This window comes from Dermacentor andersoni, chromosome 3, assembly GCF_023375885.2.
Source record: "Dermacentor andersoni chromosome 3, qqDerAnde1_hic_scaffold, whole genome shotgun sequence".
Lineage (NCBI taxonomy): Eukaryota > Metazoa > Arthropoda > Arachnida > Ixodida > Ixodidae > Dermacentor > Dermacentor andersoni.
This window is the reverse complement of record NC_092816.1, coordinates 36,532,477-36,555,315: the sequence shown is the minus strand read 5'-3', so window position 1 is coordinate 36,555,315 and position 22,839 is coordinate 36,532,477. Positions and strand designations below refer to the sequence as shown.

Sequence of the window (22,839 nt, the reverse complement as noted above, 5' to 3'; positions counted from 1 at the left end):
GCTTACGGCCCTACAGTTATTGGATATATGGTTTTTGAAACACAGGAGTAGTCTAGGTTTACTGCCTACATGCAAAGCAAGCTTATTAGAATAGGTAGCGTGTGCATACACAAATTTGCTTTTAAATATTGCGCGCCTACCAACACATAACGTTGGTGCCGCCAGCTGGCGGCATCTAGCACAAACACTTTGATAGTTTCAGTAACAAACATAATTTTAATATATGCATATATAAAACTTCCGTTGAGTTTATTCTTTTTATTATATTTGGTTTCTAAGCCTCTCAAAATACAAGAACTTTGTTTAAGTTAGCTTTAAACTCTTGTTGGCTAGATAAGAAATGTTCTAGTCGGGCCAATGCAATCATTTTTTTTAATTTGACCGAGTGGCGGCAAATAATTGCAATGTTGGGCGATGCGTGAAACATCCACTTGAACTTTGAGCGTGATTCGAACAGTTCGTCGTTTTTATGAGCGAGTTTCCGGCGTAAAAACAACAAGAGCCAAGATCAGACCAGTCTGGCGGAGGTTGAGTACTCGTTTACCGCCAAGCTCGGCAACGCCAAGGACATCTCGCAACTTCTGAGAGCAATCAGCATTAGAGAAGTGCGTAACACCTCGTATACATAATGAACTTGCGTATCATTTATTTTTGTCGTACCCTTGTCATTATGCTTCTTATTAAAAAGTTTGTCAGTCTTTCTGCTGTTGTTTCTTCTACCAGGTAGCTACGGTGGAGGTCAACGACATGGGTATCCCAGTGATCGCCCAAGAGGGCAAATGCGTTCAAGCCATCGCGTTCGTCCAACGAGAACTGTTTGACAGCTATGCTCTAAAGGAACCGGCACTCTCGTTCAACATCAGTCTGTCTATATGGCTGGTAAGGCATTGATATTCCCTTCGTTTGTTTAAGGAAACAAATACAGTTCCATAATATATTTGTCCCAATTTTCATTGGGTTCAAAAAAATTAATGAAGAGGGTTCATAAAAAAAATGAAAAAAAAAATGTCCTCGTGGCTGCTTGCGGGCTCCACTTGCCGAAGGAGGACAGCTGTGTTCGAGAAACAGTACAGGCAGTACAGATGAATGACACATTAAACATTTTCAATTAATACTCCACTTCAGATGCACAGTTCACATGTCACGTACAGTTCACATGTCACGTACAGTTCACATGTACAATATATATAGCATGCCGTGCTCTCAGGTGCATTGATTTCAGGAACAATATTGTAGTATGTGTCACTTTTTTGGCTGACAGTGGAGGGTGGCATGCACCAAGGACTTATGCTTTCGTGAAAAGTAGGGCGACCTGTTCGCATGATGTGCTTTATAGACTGATGTTTGGCATGGGACTGAGGGCAGTCGCAAAGGGGTCGCTCGATTGTTTCTTCGCATCTGTAGTAGTCATACAATAGGGAGCCAACCATTTCGATTAGGAAAAGAGAATAATTTGAAAAGACTACCTCTTCGCTGTAGGCAACAAAAAAGTGTTTTGCCATGTTGGGATTAGTACGTTTGTAATCATAGCCACACTGACAGATAGAAATTGTGCCATCATGGTGTACATTAAACCTGAGTGCCTGACATTTCAGGCTGAATCATGATGAAAAGACTATATGTCGTAGGCAAAACTTGAATTACAATAAAGCTAGAATTAGAACTTTATTTGTTACTCTCATGTAATATTTGGTAAGTGCTCATTTTAAATTAATCAAAGTAAACTATTGCAAGTATTGATCACAGTGATGCCATTGGTCTGAATCTAGCAAGAGAGTTGTTTCATTTTAACAATTTAGCACCGTTGGGACTAGTAAAACTTCTTTGTTCCTTTTCTGTCTTTCTCTCTCTCGTTTTTTCTTTGTTTCTTGTTTTCTATATAAATGAGATTTTTTAATGTTAAGTGCGCTGTAAGCAATGCTACCTAGGTTGCCAAAGGTAAATTTATTTAATGTCCCTTCCGCCACTCTTTTATCGCCTTTCGCCCTTTCCACAATTGCTTGTGAGCACCTAGCTAAGTTTGTGTCCGGCGATAATCAATATTTCACTCTCTACTACCTCTCCCAGCTGCCCTTTGTCCTTTTCCGTGTGATTCGGGCTTGACAAGTGGCACTGACCCCGGCGCTCCTGCTTTCTGTGTGTGTCGGCCTCAAGGTAGGTGCCGCTCTTTTCAGCTACCTTTTCGCCACGTTACACGCATTCCACGTGCTTTGCTGACAGTCCCTCTCACGACCATTCTCGTTCACAATCGCGGCTTTGTTCAGCTTTTCCTCGGCCGCTTTCTTCCGCTACCTTCCGTGCATCACGCTCCCTATTTAGCTCATTTTTGAGCTCTTCAACTTGCTTGACAAGCTCTTCCTGGAAAGCCTCCATTTTGTTCAGCCTAGCATCGACATCACATTGTGTGCCGATTGACTCGATCCACTCTCCAATCTCGTCCGTCCGCTCACCTGCCTTTAGGACCCCCCGCACACTGCCGGCATGTCTTGAGGACAAATGCATGCAACACGCGCTAAAAAACCTCCTCCGTAGAACTTAGGCAGAGTCATATATTCAAGGAGCAAAAGCCCCTATATTTTCTCTCTCGCGCTTGCTCTTATTCGCGCCTGCGCACAAACGGCTGGCGATCCCTCAAATGAACGTCTCGTCGGAGACAGGCGGGCGTCGCGCGCGCGCGTGGGTTGGTTGCTTCGGAGGCTATTACTTGCCTTCGCCGTCTGCTTGGCGTTTGCTCTTTCGGTGTCCACCACGGCTGGGAATGCGATACGCGTTCGAACAAATGACGGATGATTAGTTGCACGGCCCTTGCCAGCTTTCTAAGTAGACCTTTTGCAGGCTACGCTATCAACTGGTGGAGACTCGGTGGAAGCGTACCAGTGGTCATTCCACGCAGAGGAAGGAATTGCGGGCTGCGGTTCATCGCCGCCGGCCTGCAGCTCCCAGAGGTTGGTCGGAAGCGAAGCATTCGTCGGAATGGCCTAGATCTTTGCTGCCTACACTGTGCACAAAGTTGCTCTCGCAATTACTGTGTTGGCCGGTAGAAGGGCTGCGTCAGCTTACCGTGACCTCCGCTTCAAAGCCAATGCCAAGGAGATATTTGCATGGTGAGATCGAATTCCCAGTGCTATCGCCAGCGTGAATGGCTCGCAGATCGCCGTTCAGCAATCAGAAGGGTTCAACCTAGGCTGGTTCAGCGCTTCCTTCGTTCGCCTGATAAAACTATACAGTCATGACGGGAAGATATTATGGAGATTTCTTATTTGGCTGCCCTTCTTTTTCTAGTTCGGGAGTGCCGTACTTTGTTCCTCAATTTTACGGCACAGCGCGCACCGTCAGCACAACGCTGTTCGATTTTACTTGGCGCAGGCAATGCAGGGTCCGTATATCGTAATGTTCGATTCCAAGTTCCATTGCTTCTAACATGCGACACGCCGTGGAGTAGATCGCAGGGACAGCCGCAGCGCGGTGGCGAGCGAGTCATGTTCGAACCGATGACGAAGTGCGAAAAAAGAAGGAAAATTGATATAGTCAGCTAGTAAAGGTGGCCCTAAGAACCAGTTCACAGTTTTGTCGCGCTCGCTGCTTAAGAAGTGCTGGCAGTGCGTTCCTGTTGCGTACATCGTGCGAGCTCCTGGTCGCAGACGACATAGCGCTGCGCTCTGCCAACTGGATGGATGGATGGATGGATGGGATGTATGTATGTATGTATGTATGTATGTATGTATGTATGTATGTATGTGTGTATGTATGTATGTATGTATGTATGTATGTATGTATGTATGTATGTATGTTATGAGCGTTCCCTTTGGAACGGGGCGGTGGGTTGTGCCATCAAGTTCTTGCTATTATACTGCCTAATGTCCTACCTAGGTTAAACAATAAAAAAGAAAAAAAAAACACTATGAACTACCCCACCCAAATTTTCTGATCCCCTATTTGGAACTGTGCTTCTGTACGTCTCCGTTTTTTGTCGTTTCTCTGCTTTTCTTCCACCAATCCTCCAATCGCCTCTTACTAATGCCTATTGCGGACATGTTTACTTTTCCACTGCTCTCACTCAACCCAAGTGCTTCAAGGAGGCCAGTGGCGCCTAAATCGACTGCTGGGTAGACGTCTTCACATTCCAATAAAACATGCTCCATAGTCTCCCTAGCTTTACTGCAGCAAGCACATGCTTCTTCTTCCGTCCTATATCTCGCTTTATAGGTGCTTATAGGTGCTGAAGGCCTCTCGCCTTCGCTCAGGGGGTCCGCGAGCCGCGACCAGCACGAGAAAGGACCAATGGCGCGAGGAACAAAAACCGCTTTAATTTACGATATGAAACACTCAATTACCACAGCCTCGCGGCCGATAGCAAAAAAAGAACAAGGCAAAGAAGCAAGCAGCAGCACAGCGAGGCAACAAAAGCAGTATGCAAGCAGCGAGGCATACGAGCCAAAGCGAGCGACAAACCGTCAACTAACACAATCTTTCGGTCGATAACAGAATGCAAAAAGCACAGAAAGCAAGCAAGCACCGAACCAGGCGCGCAGATAGTCCCAAAAGCGAACAACAAGAGCACTCTTTCATGCAGACACAATACAAAGACGCTTTTCCCCTGCTCTGCAGCACGCTCGGAAAGAAACCTAGACGGGCCACGGCCCACCAGCGCCTCCCCAGGCCCGCGCACCGCAAAAAGCCCCTGAGTCAGTCTCCGCTGCCTTCTTATCGGGCAGCCGCCTTCCCGGCAGTCCCCGCGCGAGTTCTTACGATACAGCGATCGATGCGCATGCTCCATGCGACGAGTGCCGTTGTGGCGCGCGTTTCAAAGGCTTCCCCCGTGCGCGCTGCAGAGAGGACCAAGGGCCCGACAGTGCTTATATAGACGCTTGGAATACCGCCTGTCGGCTGAGAATGAAAAAGAATGACATTAATAAATTACTTCTGCGTTGCGTAATCTTCCGGCATCACACGTTTATACTTTAGAACTTGCCGCGTAATATTGGACAACCTCTAATAAAGGTCCTGCAGGACGCACGTCAGCGCGCAGTGGGCGTCTCCCACGCAGGGACCGACAGGGAGTACATGGCGGCGGCTGCGCGAGCCTGCTGGATTTGCTGGTCTTGTAGGAGCGGGCTTCCTAGGGTCTTCTCCCACTTGTCGGAGGTGGAGTCAGGCGGAGCGTTTCTGCAATTCCAGAGCACGTGTGCGAGTGTCGCCGTGACCCCGCACTAGGGGCACGCATCGTCGAGGTAGACGTCCGGGTAGATCATGTGTAAGGTAGCGGGGTTGGGATACGTATGCGTTTGTAACAAGCGTAGTTTTAGCGCCTGCGGCGTGTTTAGTTTGGGGCGCGGAGGCGGAAAGAGGCGTCGTCCCAAGTAAAAGTGTTTAGTGATTTCGTTGTACGTTACTGGGGCGTCCCTGTTCGCCTCCAACTAATCGACACGCGGTTGCTCGGCGGTGACGGCGCGGTCGGTAAGCGCGCGCGCAGCGTCGTGGGCTGTCTCGTTGAGGTTGGGCGGGGCGCCTGGGATTCGACCCAGGTGGGCGGGAAACCAGATGTTCTGGTGTTTGAGGGTGCTCGGATCAGCGCCGGGGAGGACGCGTAACACCTGGTCGGAGACGACTCCTCTCTCGAACGCTTTGATGGCCGGTCTCGAGTCGCTGAATATTGTCTTTCGCTTGTCGTCGAGCATTGCCAGGGCTATGGCCACTTGCTGCATTACCTTGGGGTCGCGTGTGAGTACCGTGTCGGCGTTTAGGGTCCGCTGCAAGAACGAGGCCGCTACCGCGGCGAAGGCTTGGTTGCATCGGTAGGCGGCGGCGTCCACGAAATCGACGGCGTCCGCTTTCTTGTTTATGCGTTTGAGGGATGCGGTCCCCCGGGCTAGGCGCCTGCCTCGATTGTGTTCCGGATGTATGTTTCGCGGAATGGGTGTGATCTTGATCAGGTCGCGGAGCTCGCGAGGAACCGACGTAAAGTTCGGTGGATCCTGGGTGTTCGGTGGGAAGTAGCCGAGCTCGCGCAAGATGTGACGGCCGGTCTTGGTCATCGGGAGTCGTATCATCTGCGCTCTCTCCTGAGCCTCAGCGATCTCTTCGAGCGTATTGTGCAACCCGAGCTCGAGGAGTCGATACGTCGGCGTGGTGATCGGGAACCCAAGGGCCCGCTTCGCTACATTTCGGATGAGTGTATTGAGCTTCTCAGACTCCGATTGTTTCCACTTGTGCATTGCTGCGACGTAGGTAAAGTGATATAGGACGAACGCGTGTACGAGACGCAGCAGATTGTATTCTTTGAATCCGTGGTGACGGTTGGCCACTCTGCGTACGAGTCGTATTGCCTTGTCCGTCGATGTCGTCAGCTTGTGGACCGTTTGGATGTTTGATCCACCCGCTTCGATTATCATTCCCATTACTCGGATGAAGTCGACCCTGGGGATTGGGCGACCGTCTCTGGTGCGGATGGTGATGTTGCGCTCTGTCGGGGGTTTCCACCCCTTAGGCCTTTTGCCTTGTCGTTTTATACAGTACAGCAACAGCTCCGATTTGGCGGAGGAGCACTTGAGGCCCGTGTGGTCGAGGTAGGGCTCGGCGGTTTCGACTGCCTCCTGCAGAGCGGATTCGATAAAGCCGTCCGACCCCGCGGAGCGCCAGATGGTGATGTCGTCCGTGTATACCGCATGGTTGAGGCCTTGTATCTTCGAGAGGCGTTCGGAGAGCCCAATCATCACCAGGTTTAACAGCGTCGGCGTTTTTTGGAGACCAGCGTGGCGGTGCCACGCCCTTCCACGAGGCCGGGTAACCACTGGTAACCGGTGAACGTGGCGGTGTGTGCGAGAATTTCTTGCAGTAGGATTACATGGGGCTTGGCGTCGTGGCTGCGTAGGTATTGCTGCAGGGAGGCTTTCCTCGCAGTGAAACTCCTGCAGTTCCACTGCCAGATGCGGAACACTTTATTTCGTGTGGCCATCTTGACGCTTGTGGGGGTCGACCCGGGCACCTGAAGGTTGGAAGGGGGCCGCGTGTGGAGGTGGATTGGGCGTGGGGTGTTGTGGCGAGACCGGCTTACCAGCGGGAATGGCGGGGGCTACGACGTTTTCGAGATAGTGTTTGACTGTTCCCAACCGATTTCCGTGGGCCGTAAGGGGTAGACTGTACGCGGGCCATATTCTCTCCGAGAAAGCGGAAGCTCTCTTTAATTGCCGACAGCATATATTTAATCTCGTCTAACTCGGGTTTCACTTCTGGTAGGGCGCGAGCGATGGTGCGTTTCTTGGGCGCGCTCTCGCCGTCAGCGCTTCCAGCGCTACCAGGTTGCGGCGGTTGGGACGGGGCTACTGCCTTGGCGGCGTTCTCGGCGGCGGGCATAATGGCTGCGCGCGCGCTCCTGTCGTTTTGTAGTTCGGCAATCGCGGCCGTAAATTTGAGGATTGCCTCTTTCATAGCGGCGTTTTCGCGTTTGAGTAAGGCTATGTCGGATGTGTGAGTGTCTGTATCGTGCTCTGGAAGTGAGCCCGACCCTACCTGTGATGTGGGGTCGTTTCTTCTTCCCCGGACGACGTCCGTCCAGGTAAGGGTGCCTCGTTTCTTGTTGCTCGTTGTTGGAACCGGCGACCTTGACAATCGTTGATAGGAGGGCCCGGAGCGGGGTCCAGAACGGGATCCAGAACAGGAGCCGGAACGGGACCCGGGCCCGGACTTGGAGTGAGAAACGGAGTGGTCCCGAGATGCGCCGCGCGGCGCACCACGGGAGCGGGCCCAGGGTCGGCTCAGGGATGTCGATACCCGCCTGGAGCGGCTCCGGGGTCGGCCCTTGGATCTGGACTGGGATCGGTTGTCAGCGGCCCGGGCACCTCCAGGGAGGTGCGTGTTGTATCGTAAGGTGTAGGGTAGCTGGGTCAGGTGGCCAGACGCACCGAGCCACACTCGGGGGCCCTCCGTCCCAGAAGAACAACCACGACTCTAATCGTCTGCGACCACATCTCTCACTTCTCTCTACCTGCTCCTTGACACCACCAGCCTTTTTATTGCCACAATGACGTCATGTATGACGTAACAATGAAACCGAAACTAGAAACGAAACTAACTGCACAATAACTACACAACATACACCTTCCTTTATAAGAAAAAAGAAACAAGGAAAGAAACTTGAACACTTCACAAACACAATCTAAGAGGTCACAAAGTCACTCAGCCATGCTGGAGATCGGTGGATTCTAGTACTGCGTTCCGACTGTGCTGTAGCACTCCTGGATGTCGATGGGGACTCTAGTTTATGCTCCTGTCCTCTTTGCTCGTTCTCTGCTTGATCTGTTCGTTCGATGGTGTCGAGAAGGCCAGGGTGCTCAGCTGGCATAGTTTGAGGCTCGGGAACAACAGCAAAACTGGCATACCAGTCGCCAGCCACAGGTATGCCAATTGTCAGGAGCCAGGAGCTGCTGTTGTCAACGGTGAGCCTCCTTGACGACCCGTGTACGGCACTTTAGACAGCCTCTCGGCATTCCATGTGTGGTTGTCTTCCAGGGTGAAAGCACTATTTCCCTTTTTACCCACTGCTTTCAGGGGTTCGCTGTAGGACAAATCGCATTTCCTCGAAACAGGATCTTTCACCCTCACGGAGTCACTCGTACGGAACGTTGGCACTTTCGCCCCTCTCTTTCGATCTGTGTACTCCTTGCTGCTCATTTGTTTATCTCTCACCCTCTTCCATAATTTTGGGCAATTTCTGGTGCCGGCTTGTAAAAGAAACCTGGGCCTGGGGATAAGCCCACTATGTCCAATATAGTGCGTGGAGCGCGTCTATGCAAGAGTACAGCTGGTGGAACGCCCGTTGTTGCATGTGGTGCACTGCGATAAACAGCCAGGTACTCCAATGCTGCTGTCTCAATAGGTCGATGTTCCAAAACTGCAAGATTCACGTAGTCTTTCAAGACCCTGTTGAAACGTTCCACCTGTCCGTTACTTTGAGGACGATAAATCGATGAGCAGGAGTGCTTAATTCCGTGCTTTCGGAGAAAATCCTTGAACATGGTGGCCTTTAGTCGCGGTGCATGATCTGTTAATATTTCCTCAGGGTACCCCTCACTGCTGAACACTGCTGTCAAGAATCCGATTATAGCATTAGATGTCACACTTGAGACAAAGGATTCCTCGGGCCACTTGGAATAAAGGTCATTTAACGTCATTGCAAACTTGCAGCTCTCCTTAGCTCTTGTAAAAGGACCGACAATGTCCAGCGCTAGTTTCTGCCAAGCACGCTCAGGTAGCGGAATGGGTTCCAGTGGTGCTACTGCGCGCTTGGCTGACTTATCTACCGCTTGACAGACACAGCAAAACGAGATTGCCTGCTCTACTTGTTTGTCGAGTCCTGGCCACCAATACTGCATGCGAAGCCTCTGCTTTGTGCGCACAATTCCTTGGTGACCTTCATGCACCGACTCCACGAGCGTTGATGTCAATGCAACTGGTATGACCAGGCGCTCATCCCGCAATAGAAGGCTGTCCATAACTGCCAACTCATCCCGCACGTAGAAAAAGGGCGGCAACTCAGGCTGAAGACTGCATTTCGCCGGCCACCTTGTTGACGTAAGTCATCACCTGCTGTAGCAGCAAGTCGGATTGAACAGCTTCCTGAAGTTGTGCCTTTATGATGCAGGTGGGAACAAGTGACACAACTTCTTCCTCTTGTTCTCGTACGTTTGACAGAGGCAATCGGGATAGAGTATCTACCACCTTGTTGTCACTTCCACGGTAATATAGCAGATCAAAATTGTAGTACAGTAGACGTGACGACCATCTTACAATTCGGGTAGAACGGCGGCCTGTGCCCCGTGATGAGAGGAGAGTAACCAGAGCTTGGTGGTCAGTTCGTAGCTCGAACTTCCTTCCCCAAAGAAAGACGTGCCAGTGTTCACACGGCCATACGCATGCGAGTGCCTCCTTTTCTCCTCCGAGTACTTGCGCCCCGCTTGCGACAGCGTTCGAGACGCGAAGACAACGGTGCGGAGTTCATTTTCGTACCTCTGTTGTAGCACTGCTCCCAGACCGTGATCGGAAGCATCTGTAGTCACTACCGGAAGTAGCGAGAGGTTAAACATCTGCACGGCCTTGCCTGTCGCGAGTAGGTGCTTCACCGCACGGAAGCTTTGTCGTCCCAGGAAAAAGAAGCTCCTTGACGAAGTAACTGGCGAAGAGGCTCTACGACGTCAGCAAAGTGAGGAACGAACTTGGCATAATAGCTTGCAAGTCCAAGGAACGAACGTAGCTCTGTGGTGTTCGTGGGCGCTGGAGGATGAACAATAGCTTCAACCTTCGATTTCATGGGTTACAAGCCGTTGTGGCTGACGACATGTCCCAAGAATGTCAGTTCTTGCACATTGAACAAGCACTTTTCGTTAACCCCAGGCCAGCCGCTGAGATGCACTGAAGAACATCATGAAGGTTCGCAGAGTGCTCAGCCGCAGATTTACCGTAGACGATGGTATCATCTATGCAGCAAAGTACGCCCCTGCAGCCTCTCAGGATTGAAGTCATCATCTTCTGAAAAGCGGCTGGTGCAGAGGCGATGCCGGAACACACTCGACGGAACCGAAAAAGACCATCGTGCGTAATGAATGTAGTCAGATCGCGGCTTTCAGCTGTTAATTCTAGTTGATGGTATAGGCTGATGTCGTCAATTTTTGACAAGTGTGTTGCCCCTGCTAGCTGATGTAGTAATAATTTTTTTTTTTAATTATGGGGTTTTACGTGCCAAAACCACTTTCTGATTATGAGGCACGCCGTAGTGGAGGACTCCGGAAATTTCGACCACCTGGGGTTCTTTAACGTGCACCTAAATCTAAGTACACGGGTGTTTTCGCATTTCGCCCCCATCGAAATGCAGCCGCCGTGGCCGGGATTCGATCCCGCGACCTCGTGCTCAGCAGCCCAACACCATAGCCACTGAGCAACCACGGCGGGTCTGATGTAGTAGGTCGTCACTATGTAGAAGAGGAAATCCGTCAACGATGATAGCTCTGTTGGCTTCACGAATGTCCACACAAAGCCGAATGCTGCCCTTCTTCTTTCGGACCACTACCACCGGAGAAATCCATTCAGAAGCATCCACTTTCTCGATTATACCTGCTTGCTCAAGCCGATGTACTTCCGCAGAAACTGTTCCCGAAGGACCAGGGGAAGTCGACGTAGCTTAGCGGCCACTGGAGTCACATCCAGCTTGCGGTTGATGTGATGAGCAAAGCCTTTTATTAGTCCTGTCTCATCTGAGAACAAGTGGCTGAATTTCTCGCGAAATTCTAGAAGTAGAAGGTCGGAAGCAACACTTTTCATTTGCAGGCATTTCAACTGAGCCCCATGTACATGCAAGTCCAGGCTGCTGATGGCGTCCAATCCAAGTACTGCGGTTCCTTGCTGTACAACATACAAGAGAACAGGGACAGTGCGTTGCTTGTAAGCAACGGTGGCAGGAAAACAGCTCTTCACTGCGATCTTCCTGTTAGAGTAATCCAATAAAGCAACAGCAGGTGGTAGCAACGCCTTCATACTTTGAAAATGCTTCATGTAAATGTCCTCCGTTATTATAGATACTCACGACCTTTTATCTACTAAAAAGTGCACAAGAACGCCTTCAACTTGCAGTTCGATGGAAACGCCGAGGCGCGAAACGCCGGTTGAGACATGTAGTAGCGTCAAACGATGCTCGGCGTCCGCTTGCACTTGCGTTGCGCGTTGTTCGGCGTCCTCTAGCACTTCCCTCACGCTCTCCTTAAATTCCGAACTGCGGCACACAACCTGAAAGTGGCCTACTTTTCCGCATCCAGAGCATTTCTTATGTTTAGCCTTGCAATTCGGCCAATTCGCCAAATGTCGAGTAAACCCGCAGCGGTAGCAACGACGCTGCTTTGTATCCTTTGCAGACGCCGGCTGCGTCTGTTGGCACTGCTGCGGCGAGGGCATGAACTCTTTACGGCGACCGTCACGCGACTTCGACGCGGAAGCACCTGAATGTCGTACGTATTTCACCTCCTCCGCTGCGCCGAACTCTCGAAGGCTCTTCCAAGTTGCTTCGTAATGCTCTGCTATTGTAACTGCCCTGTCCAAAGTCAGCGTTGCGATTTCGAAAATGAAACGCTCACGAAGCCTGCCCGATGCAATACCAGAAATGAGTTGGTCGCGGACAGCTATGTCAGAGGATCCCTCGAACTCACAGTTCTTTGCTAGTTCGCGTAAGTTAGCAATGTAGACATCCGAAGGCTCACCCGGATTTTGTGTCCTCTGTTTGAAGCGGTGCCGTTCGACAAGCACATTCGTCGTGGTTGAGAACAGGCGGTCACAAATGCACAGCGTATTGAAGCGCATCTTCCGACGCTGTAACTTGACTTGTAGAAGTAGTATGCTGATCTGGGACTGGCACCTTGGGAGTAGTAGCAGACACGTTCGTCGACGCGTTGCGGAATTTACGTTGCCCTTCGACGCAAAGCGAATGCAGAAGTATGGCTCTCCGCCGAGACGCAGCAAACTCTGTGGCACCCGACGCTTCCAAGTAGATAGTTAATAGTTCCAAGGTAATAGATAATTGTAATAGATAATAGTTAACGAAATAATGCATGCTGATTATTCGCTTTTGAAAGGAATTCGAAATGTCGGACATTGTAATCGTCTTTTCCCTTAGGCACTGCTCTTTTAAATGTTCCAGCTATAAATTTATAGTTGCTCCAGTTTTTGGGAGACTGGTTATGCATGAGTTGTTTCCATGCAGTTTTACGTCGCTTGTAGTCCCGCGAGCAATCTTAATTCCACCAATTTGTAGCAGCAGTGTTTTTGCGTGGCTTTAACAGGAACTCTGATCTTTTGCGCGAAGTATAAACTTGTGATTGAGCAAATATCCTCAGCTTTCAATGGAGAAATTTCAATTGGTTTGAAAGTGGTCTGTAAGCATATTTTTTAAATGTACGGTAATCCACAAAAGAGTGGTTTCGAGCCTCCACGGTGGACTGCGGACCTACCACTTCAAACACAACTGGAAAATGATCGCTGGTTGTCCCGACGTTCACCCATGCGGATGTGGAAGGACCTGGACCCTGAAAACGTATAAGATCCAGCACAGATCTAAACTGTCCGCGAAGAAATGTAACTGATCCCGAAATTTTGACACGGAAAGTTATTTGTTATTGCCCAGTCGCATAGACGCTTTCCGCACAGGTCTGTCCTGGATCCCCATGATACATGATCAGAGTTGAAGTCACCTGCCACGCAGTCTTGTCTTGTCTTGTGTCCCAGACAGTGGCGCGTATCCACTATGGGGGATTGGCCAAGAAGCAGGCGGTTTTTCGCATGCTTAGAGAGAGAGAGAGAGAGAGAGAAACTTTATTTGGTTCCTTCAAGGATTTAGCGTCTCGAGAAGTAACTCGTCCGCACACTCTAGCTTCTTCTTCTTCCTCCCAAAGGTAAGGGAACGAGAAATCTTTAAAATAAAAAGAAATTCGCGACGCTCCACGCGTCGCCGCGCGCTGTTTCCCAGCATTCGCATCGCGAGCCTCGCGAGCCTCGCGCGCTTCTCTCTTCTTTCTCGTCGCGTTCCACGTATAGTTCGAATCGAGCTCCACAGCTCAAGATGTTTGCTGCCCTGGTATATGTGATGTCGTTCCTTGTATCTTACGACTGGTACTATCAACGTTGTGTGGCAGCTTGCTCAAACAACAACTCCACCTTGCTGCTGCCATCCTATCAGAATGTGAGTAATGCACGTTTTCACGCAGTAGGGAAACGCGTCGGCGTAGCAGTGACAGCTCTTGCCATGGGTCAGTGCATGCGATATTTTGCTGATGAGCGTCCTGCAGAAAACTTATTTCTGCCCGCGGCGGTCGAATTCATAAACGCTCATTTACCATGCTTTTTTGGTAAGTGTTATCCGCCTCGCGCGCTGTAGATGTGAAATTTAGCAGAGCTATGCGTCTGACAGAACGACATCACGTGAGTTCCAAGCAACCGTGCACCGAGAAAAAGCCGGCGCCTAATTTTCTTTTTTATAAGCACCAAGGCTGGCGCTCGGGCCACGTTTTTGTATTTGCCGATGCAGCCGCAAGATAAAAGAGAGCAAAAAGTGAGTCACGGCAACTTGACTCTCGTTTTTCTTTCGAAGACCCATTTTTGCGCGAGTAGAGTCTCAAAACAAACGTCAACATTTGTGCATGGGTCGTTTGACTCTCAATAGCACGCGAAGAGTCGTCGTGGAAGATCGCGACTCCTCTGATATTCGAGATGAGTCTGGCGAGAGAAAGATAATGCAGGAGAAGAAATACCAGATAACATCTTCTGTTTTAGGCAGGCCCTCGGGTTCCGTCCTGGTTGTAATGCTGTATATCATTCTTTCGTCCTTGTCATGTTCTGCAATTACTTCGAACCCTAAATGTTGATTTTCTTTGACCATGTTTGTTAATATCTCGCACGCTTAGCGATAGCTGGTTTCCTATGCTAAGGAAGACCTGGATTTGTCACACTGGATTTTGACTATAAGTAAATCTCAAAGTATTGGCTGCTAAAGAGAGCACAGCAACGAGAAAACAAGTTCAGTAGGCGCACTCAACAGTGTCGATTGTAAATGTAATTCCGCTACGTAAAATTGAATTTTGAGGATTTAAGTTCCAAAATCAGGATCTTGTTATGAGGCGCGCGGTAATGGAAAACTGCAAATTTATATTCAGCAGCTAGGGTTATTTAAGGTGCACGGAATACACAGTAGACGCGTGTTTTCGCATTCTGCCACCATTGGAATGCGACTGCCGCGGTTATGATTGGACCCGTACATGACCTCAAGCTCAGCAGTGCAACACCAAAGCCACTGGGCTGCCGCAGTATGTTGCGTTTCGCGACCAGAAACAAACATTAGCGTACGTAGCACTGCTTTTGAACCCCCCTAGAAATATAAAAACAAAAATGTAGCAGTTTCACCCTAATGCTGCATGAACCACTGCACGAACAACTGCACGAACCAAGGTTCGTAGTTTCATCAGCTGAATAAACTGCAGTAAACATTCGCTTACTCCTTACATTACCAAGCACGGGGTCACGCGCGCACGTGCAAACATGAGATGACTGCGAACACTCGCTGTCACAGCGTCTGTGTGATGAAGGGCGCAGACAGAGCGGACCGAACGCTTCTGCTCCCTCTTCCTTCAAAGCGTCTCTGAAACTTGAAATGGCGCTATGTGAGCGCCCCCCCAGCTTTGCACCCATCGGAAATTATCTCCAAGACAGAGTGAGGGTGGCGCAAGACCGGGCTAGAACAACGGCCAGAGGAATCGTGCTAAACCAGCGTCTCCCTATCCCGCCTTGTGCGCGTTTTATCATGTGACCACCTATAGACACTTCGGACGCCCATCCAGGCACTATATAGCACTATAATCTCGGCTCACCCTCGAACACACGGAGGCTCGAACACTTCCATGCACTTCCTTTATAACGCACACAACCAACGGCGCAGGATAGGATGTTATCGCACTTGACTTTATACGTAAGCTCACGGCAACGCCGACAGATATATTTCGACGGTTGTGTCCATATAATTGCTATCGCAAAATTCGCAATAAATAGAAAATTTTACTAAGGACCAACCACGCTGCTTCTCCGTGACGTGATAGAGCGGTGAACGATAATTCTGGAAAATGTGTTGCTAGATCTCCGCCAAATGACTACGCTCGCATTTGGTAACAGCGGCACACAGCCGCAAGAACTTGTGGAGGAAATACCGGAGTTCTGGCAGCTTCAGGTGCACTAGATTATTCAGTAACATGGGCGGATTTATAGTTCTACCTTACATCAGAGCAAACTGCACTCGACAGAAATCAAGAGTAGCCGCACCGTTATAGCTAAGCAAATTAAAGACAATTACGCAGCGTCTTAACACTTCGAGCATGCTCCGACAGCCCAACGATAGATACTTCAAATGCAACCACACTCGGACGAGCAAATTTCGCTTCTGCGAAGTGAACGTAGCGGGTGTTTCCATGTTAAATTCATGGCTGTTTCATTCGTGAACATTACTTACGTGACGCAAAATTATCAGTGAGCAAACCAGTTTTTATTTTAACGCAAGGAAAGAAAACCGAAACTAGGGCAACTGTTTTGCGCAGTTGTGCGCGTACAAAATGATCCAAAGCCGAATCTGTCAATAGCATGACGCCACTTTGCAGTTGCATTTCATCATGCGCGAGTACGTTGTCGTTGAGTGGTTCTGAAAGCGCTGCGTTAGGGGCGACTGCAACCAGGCGTTGCGGCAAGTTACGGTGGGAACTTCTTTCCGTGCTGTGTGATTTCGACGAGGAGGACCGCCGCCAGCCGCAGCGTGTCGCCGATTTCGTCTTTGCCGACATCGAGCAAATGGCAGCTCGGCGGACCGTCACAAGCGCCCGTAGTGTTGCGGTTTGCACTGCATCTTTCATTGTGGTATGGGAGATCGCAACGCACCGAGACGACCAGATGCATACGAAAGACTACCAGCGGGGAGTGACCTGTGCCACATTTCTCTTAAAGTCTTAGGTAAGCATATCAGCTTTTGTTCCGAGTTTACAAACGGCGCGTACTGGGCCCTTCCGGTATGGCTACATTTAGCGCCACGTTTCTCTTGGCAGTTCACATTTAAGTTCACAGACGTTTCTTAGGCATGCGCGCGTATGTATGCGAAAATACTACTGGCAGACGGAAACCTCAGGAGAGCATCTAAAATAATAGCAAAGCTGTACTGGCGACGAGCGACGGATCGGGCGCGTCGCGTGAACAGATCGCTCGGTTTTGTTGTGCGATCGCTCGGTTCTGTAAACCTAGAATTCGCCGCTCGTCGCCCGAAAGTGCTATGAGCGACTAGCCAATAGCGCGCAGCCGGAACTGCATGTACATAACTCAAGTACTTCCAATTGTCGCATTGAATGAGCAAACGGTTGAATTTTTATACGTGCAAGGATAAGAACCTACTGCAAGACTTTCAGAAATATTTTATGCTGATTTTTACAGTAAAACACATCAACTTAAGTTATTAGACCACACATCACGCTAGTTATGGCACCTATATTGCTGCCCTCATACCGGCAACACTGGGGAGACGTCGCTCGAAGTCAACTTGTAGGCGACGAGCGAACGCGACAGCCATCCACAGCCATCAACAGTCGCTTGTCACTGTCCCGTGCGAGATCGCTTGCATGGGGTTTATTCTTTAAAAGCGGTGAAACAGAACAAATTTAATGTGCATTTCGCTGTAAGTTGAAAACACATTAGCTCACAATCCAAGCCTATATATAATGTATTATTTTTATGTAATCTTTATTTTCACTGTTGTAAATATTTAAAAGCATGAATTTGCTGCAACCTTTATTAGTAAATCCTACTAGGCTTCCAAAAGCTGGGTGTGTTATGTGGTGAATTTGTAATATTGCTACTGGATTTTCTATATTGAGTCCGGTGTATTATGAAAAAAAAAGGGTCCTTTTATTTGTAGTTTTATGCTAGTGCGTATATTTGGCAAGCAAAAAGGAGTTGATTGCAAAGTTGTACCTTCCAATGCGCTGCATATAAACCCAAGTTTATCCTGTCTTGGCTATTGTAATGCGCATAAACAATTTTAAGTATATACAGCTGTAGTTGGCTTAGTCGCTGCAGCATATTTTGTAAAAGTAGAAGGCTGTTTATTATTTTACTGCTTTCATGCAGAAATACCTTTTTTCTTGTACCAAGAAACACTGATAGTATTGAATAAAATGAAGTGTGGTGTATTTTTCTGCTAACTTAATAATGGAAATTTCGTCTGCCGTATATCGGAGATTAGTTTACCTTCTTGTACTAAACAATGCGTTATGTCCTCTGCTACTGCTGTTGTCCTGTGTATTTTTGTAATTTCGAAATGTATTTTATTTTAGGTATTCAAGAAATAGCAACAGCCAGAAGTCTCCATCTTATCCAGCACGTTATGGGTGAGACAAATCGTAGCAGGCACTTTCGCATATCTCATTAGCATATGATGCTATTTGTTGTAATTTTTGTGTCCACTTTCCTGTCTTTAACATTTTAGTATAATTGTGCAAAGGGTAATAGTTTTACATTGTGACAGAGTAATCGCCCAAAGTCGTGACATGGCTGGAGGAGAAAATACACACAAGCCTCCTTTGTCCGTATCTCATTGTTGTGCAGTTACTCTGTCGTCATCTACCAACAAGCCCAAGTTCCTCATCAGCTACATTTACTAATTATCCGTTATTACAATTTCATTGACACAACATTGAAAGTACAGAGGTACACAGGAAGACAGAGTCTTGAAATGATGAAGAGCCGTAGAACAAGGAGCATCGCTGGAGCCAATGTTTCGACAAAGAGAAGGAGATAAGTTTTCTTTTCAAAACGTTGGCTCCAGTGAAATTTCTTGTTCTATCACTATTTAAGTTATTAAAAGCATTTTTATGGAATAAAAATTAGCAGGGTGAAATATCAGGAATGTCAAAATTCTTGTATATTCTAATACTAGAGCAAAAGCCAGAAAAACAAGATGTAGAGAACCACATTGTTATTTTTCACTGCCCAGTTTGGCCAGCTTCATTCCCAGCTTGCACTTCGTTGCATTAATGGCCACTGGAATTCGTTAATTGAATTAGCTTGGTGATTTACTCATGTTAAGAGATTTTGAACTTGTATTAAGGCAACTTAAAATAATACATGCAAAAATATATACAATGACAGTTTAAGATGGCAGGCTTGCAGTTGACGCGCAGATCACTTGATGGTATGAGCTCAGCTTTCAACCGAGCTTCCATGCACAAATCGGTTGCACGTCCTTTTTTTTTTCATTGCTTGGATTTTCATAAACATAAGTACCGTTTCTTCTTTTGTCGGGGTTCTAGTTGTGTTGTAGGACCTAACTGTTTGCCTTTATTTGTATTGGTAGCCATGTTACACAAACAGCTCAATTTTTATTGTAAATCATGACATGGTAGGACTGAGACCATTTGTGCAAATTTGTTGCTGGTACATTCTGGCGGCTCCTACCCCTGCGTCCTGCCACCACCCTGTCCATGACTACGTCCACTAGGGAGTTGGGAGCCTTTGGCGGCTCCTGCCACTGCGTGCTGCCACCACCATGTCCCGACTACGTCCACTAGGGAGTTGGCAGCCTTGGTGATGGTGCCAAAGCAGCCTGACAGCCGACAGAAAGATTCAGGTAAATACCTGTAATTAAGCGGCGTCGTTTCGAGTGAAGTGGCTTGTAGCCACTCAGCAATGAAAGAATTAACTTCGAAGCAGTTTAGACTCCCTGCTATCGGTGCAGGGATGCTCAAGTCCATACATTTTGTCTTAGCCGCCTAGAGGCTATGTAGATTAGACGAAACGCGATGCAAATTTCGAAACTTTGAAAAAGAGACCACTTTTGCAATTTCTTTTTCTTGCTTAATGCAAAAACTACTTTGATAAAGCTTTACCAATTGAAAAACAATACATTGTACTCTCATACATGGTATTTGTCTAAATTTACTAGGACTGCCTCAATGGTAAGTATGCCAATAAACGTAACCAAAACCGACTTCTTTTCTAAGTTCATCCTCACGTCTGTACACTGCTGCATAATTTATCTTTCTGAAACCAGTTTTTGCACTCAGCACAAGTCCTAAACATGTGGATTACATAAATTTGCAGCTTTTGCTGTAGGCCAGTTCTGTGAAAATAAAGTTAATAAGCCATTTTGTCCATTTTTAATGAGCCATAATAAACCTGAGCAGTGGCTAATAAGCAGTTCAGTTTTTGGTGTAAGGCCTTAAAAATTTGGCTCTCTTAATGAAGGAACCAATTTTTTGGCTATGCATTTTATGATGCATAGTTCGGTGCTTTACACAAAATTTGACATAGTGTTTACGCCACTAAAAGATTTTTTTGCTTTAATTATTGCATGAAATTAACATTTATTCTATATTGAAGGGCCTCCAGTTTTTCAAAAAGAAATTCCAAGTGGTCGTGTGCCAGGTTGGGAGACAGCTGGCATGGAACAGCCTACTTACACAAATAGGGAGGCCCATGTACACTTTCTTTATGTTAAGATACTATTATTGATCCACAAAAGACAAAATGAAGCATTCCAACATATAAGCAGCTCTTCACATTCATTTACACTTTTGCACATTTATATACCTTGAGTGTGGTGACTTGTGTCTGTTTTCATTATCTGCTATTTGCAGATGGTAAACTTCAGATTTGCCCTGTGGTGCAGAATATTTTGGTGCTTATAGATATGGAATCTGTGTTTTTCAGGTTGCCTCGAAATTTTACCCAAGCCATGCCACACACTCCGGCCAGGCTTCTTGCAAACGACGTATAACCAGGCTCAACGCATCACTGTTGAGTGAGTCCGGAGATCAAGGCAACCTGCTGTGCAACCAGCGCGCAACATTTGGTGACCCCTCTACATGTTCTATCTATTTCACAGCTGTACCTCACTGCTATCTGTCCAAACAGCATTATCAGCTTTGGTCACTTATCGAACGATGGATGAATGTTAGGGTGGAGTGATTTGAACAGACATTCTATTTGTCTCTTCAAAGTCTTTGCAAATACTTCTGTTATTATAATTCATATGTGTCTTTAGTACCTAGTTTTTAATAGTTCCTTTCTCTTAGAATTCTCACCATCAACTCCTGCTATTATAATGTATATATGTCTTTATGCCCTGTTTGTCATGGTTCATTTGTACTTGTGGATGTAATTGATAGGTTCTTAAGAGGAAGCTTTAGCTCGGGTGCTCCTATCTAAATACATGTAAAAGGAGAATTCGTTTTCCTCGGCAACCACTGCACCAAATTTGACGGGGTTTGCTGCATTTAAAAGAAAAGCTTAAAATCTAGTGACTGTTGGTTTCGAATTTTCGATTTAGGTCGTCAAATTTTTATAAAAATTTAGCGAAAATCGCAAATTTTCAGAAAACGAAACTATGAAGTTTACAACTCTGTAACTCGGCAAGGAAAAATGATATCGCAATTCTGTGAATTGCACCTGATAGCACACCTAAAGCGGACAAAATTGATATGTTACACATGAACCTCAAAAATTGGAGTATTGTGTAATCACAACTTTTGCTGAACCTTCGTAAACAACGTAACAAATTTACGTAAGATGTAAACTGACATATCAAATTTGTCCGCTTTGAATGGTCTAATGGATGCCATTTACAGAATCGCGATATCTGTTTTTGATGCAGAGCTATTAGCTTGTAAACTTCGTGCTTCTATTCTTTTCAAACGTCTGAATTTTTAAAAATCCTTTTAACAAAATTCAAGCCCTAAATCAAAATTCCGCTTCCAACAGTCACTAGAATTTAACTTTCTCTCTCAAATGCAACAAATTTCATTAAAATCGGTCCAGGGGTTATCTCAGAAAAACGGTTTTGCGTTTTTACATGTATTTGAATAGGTCGCGTCGGAGTTGGGCCCGAGCTAAAGCTTCCTCTTAATTCTTGTTGTACAAAAGCCTCAAATGCAAACTTACGGCATTTTTTTCCCTTTGATAATCTACAGCACTGCAATGTGTTCAAGAAATGTAACATAACACGGGCTCTGTTGCAGGATAAATTTAAGAGCAATATAGAGTACTTATTTCAAGCATCCGATATTTTTGAAAAAGTCGAGAATATAGGAGCACAATAAAGAAAATATTAAACTAGAGAAACATGGGGGTTCCCCTCATAAGTCGGGTAACAATGTGACTTCCTTTCGCTGCAAAGATACCAGTGGTACTCGCATACAAGGTTTGAGACATGAAAGCTATGATGCCCTTGGCATTTCTAGGTGCTTATTTGCCACACTGACGAATGTCAAAGGCATCGTAGGTTTCATGCACACATTGGTTGTGTTAGACCTTTTGAGTATTGCATTTCTCAAACACACAGGTTTACAGCAGTGCGTTAAATGGCAAATGTATTTCCTAATTTTCAGAATTTGTTAGTGCAAGAGTAACGGTGCAGATCATGTAAAAATAATTTTACAGACTATATATCCCTGGATGCACGCTTCTTCTGATGACGTAACAGTACCATGTGGTCGGGGGATGAATGTCTTTATTTCAGATTTAAATATTTTCTTCCAGGTCTGGGTTAGTCTCCTGCACTGAGTATTCTAGGTCAGAGCGCATTTACTAGAGGAAAGTGAATTAAACTAGGAATTATAAACATGAAAGATCTTGTTCGGGACACTAATGTGACAATCAGCAAGGTTATTTGTGCATTCATTTCCAAATTTGTTAGGATATATTTTCACTGGTTTCATTAATGCGAGAACAAATATTTGTTTATTCTCACACCAGAGTTGGCTGCCCCCATTGGCATACAACCCATTTACAGGCTAAAAATTCAGTGTATTAATAGGCTGTTTTTGGTGTTATGCACTCAGTGTTAAGGGATGCAAACGGTGACATACAACAGAATGCAAAAAATGACTAAGGAGTGCAAGCAGGGTGTGGGGCTTTTTAGGCAGATGCGTGCATGTGCTATTTATAGAACTCCCCATAGTATGCCTGAAGGCTTTCTGACACTTTGGTAGAATACACTGACACCCACTTATTAAGGGGAAATTCTCCTCGAAACAACTTTTTTAAATTATTTGTACTAGAGATTCGAATATACTGCTATTCATAGGGAGTTTTATGCAGATTTGAATTGTCATTGATTTTTGTGGAGCTGGTGTTTTTTAGTTATGTCCTACGCAGTGGCAAAAGATTTTTGTGGGTACTTTCATGTGTATAAAATTTGCACAAATAGTTTCATGCTGTATCTTGTTTAGCTAGTTGTATACTGCAAATTGGCGATAACTATCCAAACAGCTTGTACAATTACTG

General features: G+C 46.9%; 2 long non-coding RNA genes across 3 annotated transcripts in view; both read left to right on the top strand.

Moving 5' to 3' along the window:
• The first annotated feature begins 428 nt into the window (after positions 1-428).
• Positions 429-22,839, top strand: part of LOC126517737 (uncharacterized) — a 67,440-nt gene continuing 45,029 nt past the window's right edge. For both annotated transcript variants that reach the window (XR_008609786.2, XR_008609784.2), the window contains exons 1-2: positions 429-879; positions 2,068-2,154. This is a non-coding gene — a long non-coding RNA (uncharacterized lncRNA). The remainder of the gene's footprint in view (positions 880-2,067; positions 2,155-22,839) is intronic.
• Positions 17,151-22,836, top strand: LOC129381674 (uncharacterized). The gene is made up of 4 exons (XR_008609788.1): positions 17,151-17,233; positions 17,892-17,945; positions 19,125-19,183; positions 20,266-22,836. It is a non-coding gene; the product is annotated as an uncharacterized lncRNA (long non-coding RNA).